At 35.0% G+C, this 6,397-nt stretch overlaps 3 non-coding genes across 3 annotated transcripts; 1 reads left to right on the top strand and 2 right to left on the bottom strand.

The window, feature by feature from the left end:
- Positions 1–3,161: 3,161 nt before the first annotated feature.
- Trnad-guc lies at positions 3,162–3,233 on the top strand. Its single transcript has one exon. It is a non-coding gene; the product is annotated as a tRNA-Asp (tRNA).
- A 181-nt stretch (positions 3,234–3,414) lies between these two features.
- On the bottom strand, positions 3,415–3,486 carry Trnad-guc. The gene has a single exon. It is a non-coding gene; the product is annotated as a tRNA-Asp (tRNA).
- Positions 3,487–4,294: 808 nt separating this feature from the next.
- On the bottom strand, positions 4,295–4,366 carry Trnad-guc. Its single transcript has one exon. It is a non-coding gene; the product is annotated as a tRNA-Asp (tRNA).
- Positions 4,367–6,397: the final 2,031 nt, after the last annotated feature.

Genomic DNA, 6,397 nt, shown 5'->3' with positions numbered 1-6,397 from the left:
CTTGTATTTCAAGTTTTTTTCTTCTTTTCTTTTTTTGTTGCCTCAAGTGTCTGCATGCGCGCATGTATTAGTGTGTGTGTGTGTGTGTATCTTGATCTTTAGCCGTTTATGTAGCCAACGTCGTTGTCCGTGCGCTCGTATTTCGTTGCTGCTTATTATAACTGACATATCTAGATAGGGGCAGCCTGCGCTGCATAATTGCCATGGCCAAAAGCCCTTTTTGCATATGCAGTCAGTAATAACAATAATAACAACAGTTTTGTGCGCTTGTATTTTGTTGCAACGTGTGATTAGTGGCAACACCAGCGCTCAAGTGATTGTGGCCAGGTAGTTGGGCATAGATTTTTACTCATTAGCCGCCAGTAGCCGCAGCTAATTATTTGTCGCTTAGCTTAAGCCGCGCGTCGCTCAGGTACGCGGCATTTAAATGCATTTGGGCATTATCAGCAGTTTACGACTGCCAATGATAAGCCAGGCCAACAGTTCAAAGTGTCGTTTTCTTTAGAATATTTTGATAACTTTTTAGTTGCTCATAATTCATTTACGATTTTCATATCTGAGAGATTTCTTGCTCTCTTGAGAATGCATCAACTGTTGCCATGTTGCTGTTGTTGTTAATAATAACACAAGTTGTTGTTGTTGTTGTTGTTGTTGCTGCTGCTGCTGCTGCCATCGAGGTGTGATTTCTCAAGTGTAGGAGTCAAGCAGCGCACAGTTGGCCACATTGGGCCTCGCCAACGGCCTGTGGTGCAACAAAGAAATGCGTTGCAGTCTGTAGCAAACAACAAAAAAAGGAACACACAATGCCTTGCGTTCTATATACCCTATATAAGTCTCACATCAGTGCTAAAGCATTATTTTGTTTTTTCTTTATAAAGCGCATTAGGCACAAAATTTATTTTGAGCAAGCAGCGCAGCCAACTGACTTAGGCTTGGTAACAGCTTTAAACAAATTTTGAGCACAAACAATATATTATGCGCTCATAAATTAAATTTTATAACTTAACTTTGCTTTTGAAAAACAAATTCTATACTAAGAATACACAAAAAAGTTGCTGCTCTCATAATTTAAGCTTAATAAATTAATTTTATTTGCTAATAATAAGCGACAGTCAATGGAGCTGTATAAAAGTTTAAAGATATTTGAAATTTGAAAAAAAAAAGTTACTGCTCTAATAATTTAAGCTTAATAAATTAATTTAAAGAATAAATTAGTTTGAAGCATAAACAATATTTTTATGATCAAATATTCGTTTCTAATAATTTGACTTTATATTTAAATATGGGTATTTCTATAGCGACATTCAAATTTGTTTTAAAAACAACTATAAATCATCATCATGTGTAAAATTTAAAAACATTTTTTAAGCAACATGAACAGATATTAGGCAAACTGAATTATTGCCTCAGATTTAGCCAATATTGACGCATTTCAGAGATTTTCAAAATTAATTTGAATAATGAAAAAACAGAGTTAAGGCCAAATATTGAACCAATTTAGTTTATTTAAATAAAAATAAATTTTGTTTGCAGTTTTACGCATTTAGTAAAAGTTTTTAAGCTATAGAGTGATGCTATAATATAATAAAATATATTGTTATATGTTATATATAATAAGATAAAAAAATATAAGCAAAATTTCCAACAGGGAATTTTATACGACGCTAAAATAAAATGCAATAAAAAAAACAATAATAAAAGTTGAAGTGTTGCATATGGAATTTCTATATTTCAATATCAACTTAGAATATTCCACCCAATTTACATATTTTTTAACCTCAGCCATTGCTTTTTGTACAGCACTGTAGACTGCACTTTAACTTTTATTCCAACTTGGAGGCTTGTCTTAAAAAAATGTGAGGCGCGAATTTTGTATTATTTATGCTAATAAAGAAAGACGCGAGCATTTGCTGCAGCGACTAATTAACACCTTTAACTAAAGTGTAGCTGCATTGCTGTTCATTAGCAACAAAAGCCGTTGCTGCTGTTTTTTGTTTAATTTACAATTTGCTGCGTTAAAAAAAAAGAAATGTAATTCTAAGAAGATTTTGAGCATTTCTAATGAAATGAAAAAAGAGAAAAAACGAAACAGGGCTAAAGCAATTCAACATGCTTGAGTGTATACAAAGCAATCAAATGCCAGCAGGACAGACAGACAGACAGACAAACAAAATGCCAGACAGGCTGGCGGGCCAAGTGTATTTGTATCTGTATCTGGAACGAATCAGAGAGACGAAAATTTCGAATTTAAACACTAGAAAACTGCAGGTCAATGCAAGGGCCTGGCCAACAGATGTGCGCAACAGGCAACAACCAAAAAATAAACACAAAGGTTTCCAAAAAGGTTCCAAAATGTCACTTGGAGTGTGGCTGAGCATTAAATCAAAGTCAGTTGGAGAACAAAGGCGAACAACTGCGCTGTGCTCTCTTTCGATTTATTTCTGGTAGCAAGACAGACTGTATCTGTATCTTTAGCTGTATCCGTATCTTTAGCATGGAAATATTCTTTGCTGCTGCTGCTGCTGACTGAGAATTTGTGTCAACGTGGGCGAGTCCATTGGTGCGGTTATAAAAATAAAGCCCAAGCAACAAATTCCGCAACCGAATTGTGCAACAACCAGAAGTCAAGCGTCGGCTGCTGTACAAAAATAAACCAAAAATCCACTTCAAAGTGTAGCTGGAGAAGATCTATGCATCATTAACACGTTCCAACAGTTGCCCACAACGAAAATTCATCAAAGTGAAGTGCAATTAAGCATTCAACTTGCCTTTTTACCTTAGCCCATTCCTTATTCTTCTTCTTTTTGTGTGTTGCCTCCAAGGTGAGAGGTGTTAGTTTTATAAAATTTCAACAACGATAAATTATAATTACACGCATCGCTGCTCACGCACACGCACACGCACACATAAGCACTTCTTTTCTATAAACACTTGTGCATTTAAACTCCTTTAAACACGTCACAATTAATTTGTAAACGCATTAAAAATTCTTCATTAACACCTCGCGCTGTGTAACAACATTTCACATAATTGAATCAGTCAGGCAAAGCAACATGTATATATATATTATATATATTTGCTGCATTTTAATTTAGCGTCTATGACTAAACTAACGATTTGACTTTGCCTCACAAAGAATTTCTGCCTAGCCAAATTCAACATCTTCGATAGTATAGTGGTCAGTATCCCCGCCTGTCACGCGGGAGACCGGGGTTCAATTCCCCGTCGGAGAGAGAATGTTGTAAATTCAATTTTTTTTTTTGGCTACCCATATAAAAATTAAATTGCATTTTTTCATATACAAAGCTATATTTTGCTTAAGCAAATAGCAGCAACTATGTTATTGCTATTGCCTAACAAACTTTTAGCTTTTAAAAATGCGTTAGCAAAAATAAAAAAATTGTTTGACACATTCTCCCCGACGGGGAATTGAACCCCGGTCTCCCGCGTGACAGGCGGGGATACTAACCACTATACTATCGAGGATGTTGACGCACGCGTGAAAAACTGCGCATGTAAGCAAAGTCTAGAGCATTTTCAATTGTTCTAAGGCTGCGAGCATGTGAAATTTACAGCCACATTGTGAATTGGCAGAGCAGCCATAATGGAAAGAGCGCAAGCATAAACTTTGAATAAAGAGAGCGCGCATGTTTGTATACTTAAGCTCATTGCTAGATATCTAATAAAATGTATATATATTCTAAAGACTTGAGCAATAATATATTTAATTTATATATATTTTTTTTCATATAATAAATACCGCAGAGTGCATAACTACATATATGCACTTAAGAATTGCTTTCTACTTATTTTCATACTCAAATGTTGCTAAAGTCGCGCAGAGCTAATTAAATAATAAAGAGCGCAGTTGCGAACAACGCAATCGCAATAAGAACGCACAAATGACAAAGGCGAAGCTTAGATTGAGAATAGAACAGCCAGCGTTCAACATCCTCGATAGTATAGTGGTTAGTATCCCCGCCTGTCCACCTGGGGAGACCGGGGTTCAATTCCCCGTCGGGGAGAATGTTGAAAAAAAATTTTTTTTTTCTAATTTTTATTTTTTATAATCAAAGCATTAGTTTTGTCTTTTGTTTAGCCAGTTGTAAAATTTAGCCAATTAGAGCTTTGCAAAACGCATTCTTCATATGTTATTGTTAAATGACACAACCAACAGCATAGCAACAAATTATTAGCACTATTTTAACATTTATAAACCTTACTTAGCAAAAGTTATAGTTGCAGCTTTTCGATAAATTAATAAAATAAAAAAAAATTAAAAATTTGTAACATTCTCCCCGACGGGGAATTGAACCCCGGTCTCCCGCGTGACAGGCGGGGATACTGACCACTATACTATCGAGGAAGTTGTCGACTGCGCGACAAATTCAGCACTTGAGGCCTGCAAAAGTTTGTTCTAGGTCACTTACCATTGTTTTTAGTGCTGGTCTTTGTTGTTGTGAGCTGCAGCGCTTCAGCTTCAATAATATCCTCAGCTGTTTCATCTGGGGCTACAATATAAGCGTTGCCTGCAAAATAAACAATATAAATTAGTATGCAAATGGAAAAACAATGTTAAAATCATAAGAGAGGCGAACATGAGAGCGCGAGCGCACTTGAGTTCAACATTTGGCGCCAGCGCAATTGCCAAATCATAACAACAATTGAAGATTGCGTGGGACAGTCAGTCAGAGCGGCAATAATAATGCATAAAAAACGAATTTGAGAAGGAAAAACAAAACTGTCAAAGTAAAAGCGAGCGGAAGAGCGTAGGCCGCCGCTTTAGACAAGTGAGTGGGTCTTAAGTTGGCAAAAGTAAAGAGTACACAAGTGTGTGCATGTGTGTGTGTCATAAACTTGGTCAAAAAGCCAAGCAAGCATAATTTGCTGCTTCCTTTTGTTGACTAGACCAGAGAACAGTGAACAGAGTCAGAGTCAGAGCCAGACCCAGACGATGGCCAAGCCCAAGGCGCAGAGCTGAATACCAGTTGCTGCTTTTGGCGTCGTCTGCGCGCATCTTTAAGATAAAAGTTGACGGGCCTGCTGAGATAAAAAGAAGTCTAAGCCAGTGAGCTGCGCTGTCTCGTCTTTAAACACGCAACAGACTTTGAGCTGAGCCTACGCAACAACAACTTGCAGTTTAAGTTTATACGGAAGCTGCTTAAGGTGGGCGTTGCCTTTTTACTTTAACCCCCACGCGTGTTAATAAATTTGCCAAAATTAATAAACAACTTTATAGCATAATTGATAAGCATTGTTTATGCCACACACACACACACACACATACACTTATCAACTTTTATTATTTATGATGCGTTTCATTCGAAGCGTGTGTGTGTGTTTAGCTTGAAATGTGTGCCAGTCGACGGGCAATTAATAGCCAACTTGCCGACACACACACACACACTAATACACACGCACTCACACACTCACTGGGTGGCATAGAAAACCGTCAGCGAAACGCAGCAAAACTTGCGTGATAAATTATGTGCAACGTAATTATTTATGTGCCAGATAAAGTTTAAAATAAAAAAAGCAGCTACAGTACTTTTTTAACATGACGTTTGGCATAAGTCGTCGAGTGAGAGCGACAGCGAACGTGCGAGTAAGACAGCCTTACATTTATCTAATGTCATATATTTACTTAGGCGCCACTAAATTACATTGCACTCTAAAGTTTTTAATTTAGATGCAACAAAAAATGCTCGAAAATTTCAGCTTAATATTTTTAAGCAAATTAAATCAATTAAAAAATGTAATCAAATATATTTACTTAATTTTGCAAGCACAAATTTTATAGATTTTTGCCTAGTTGTTTAAGTTTAAGTTTAAACTATTAGCTGCCATTTAAGTTTTCATATAATTTTTTTTTTATTATAATATCGCAAAAATAATGCTTGAAAATTTCAGCTTAATTTTTTTAGGCGAATTAAACAATTTAATAAAATATTTACTTAATTTTAAATTTTTTAATAAATTTGTTTTATAAGCTGGCAGAAAATTAAAAGATTTTTATCAATTTGAGTTCGTTTAAATTTTTATCATTTTGAGTTCGCTGAAATTTATAGATTTTTATAATTTTCAGTTCGTTTAAATTTATAAATTAACTTTAATTTAATTTGCATATAAACAAATTTTTTTTGTAATTATAAAAATAATGCTCAAAATTTTTAAAAATTTAAAAGCATCAAAATTAGTTTTAGCGCTATGGCAGATATAATTACTGCCAATGTCAGTAGATTTAAAAAAAGTTGCATGGAGCCAAGTTCTTGTTACACTTTTATTAATTTCTAGCTAATTTATATTTTTGTATTTAGCTATTTCTACTATAATTTTCTACCTACATATTGAGTATTGATTTGCTTTAACTCTTGCCTTATTTTTATAACATTTGTAG

The sequence above is a fragment of the Drosophila busckii genome, unplaced genomic scaffold (genome assembly GCF_011750605.1).
Source record: "Drosophila busckii strain San Diego stock center, stock number 13000-0081.31 unplaced genomic scaffold, ASM1175060v1 hic_scaffold_33, whole genome shotgun sequence".
In the NCBI taxonomy this organism is placed as follows: Eukaryota; Metazoa; Arthropoda; class Insecta; order Diptera; family Drosophilidae; genus Drosophila; species Drosophila busckii.
Note: the sequence above shows the minus strand (reverse complement) of the source record. Positions and strands in the feature narration are given on the sequence as shown.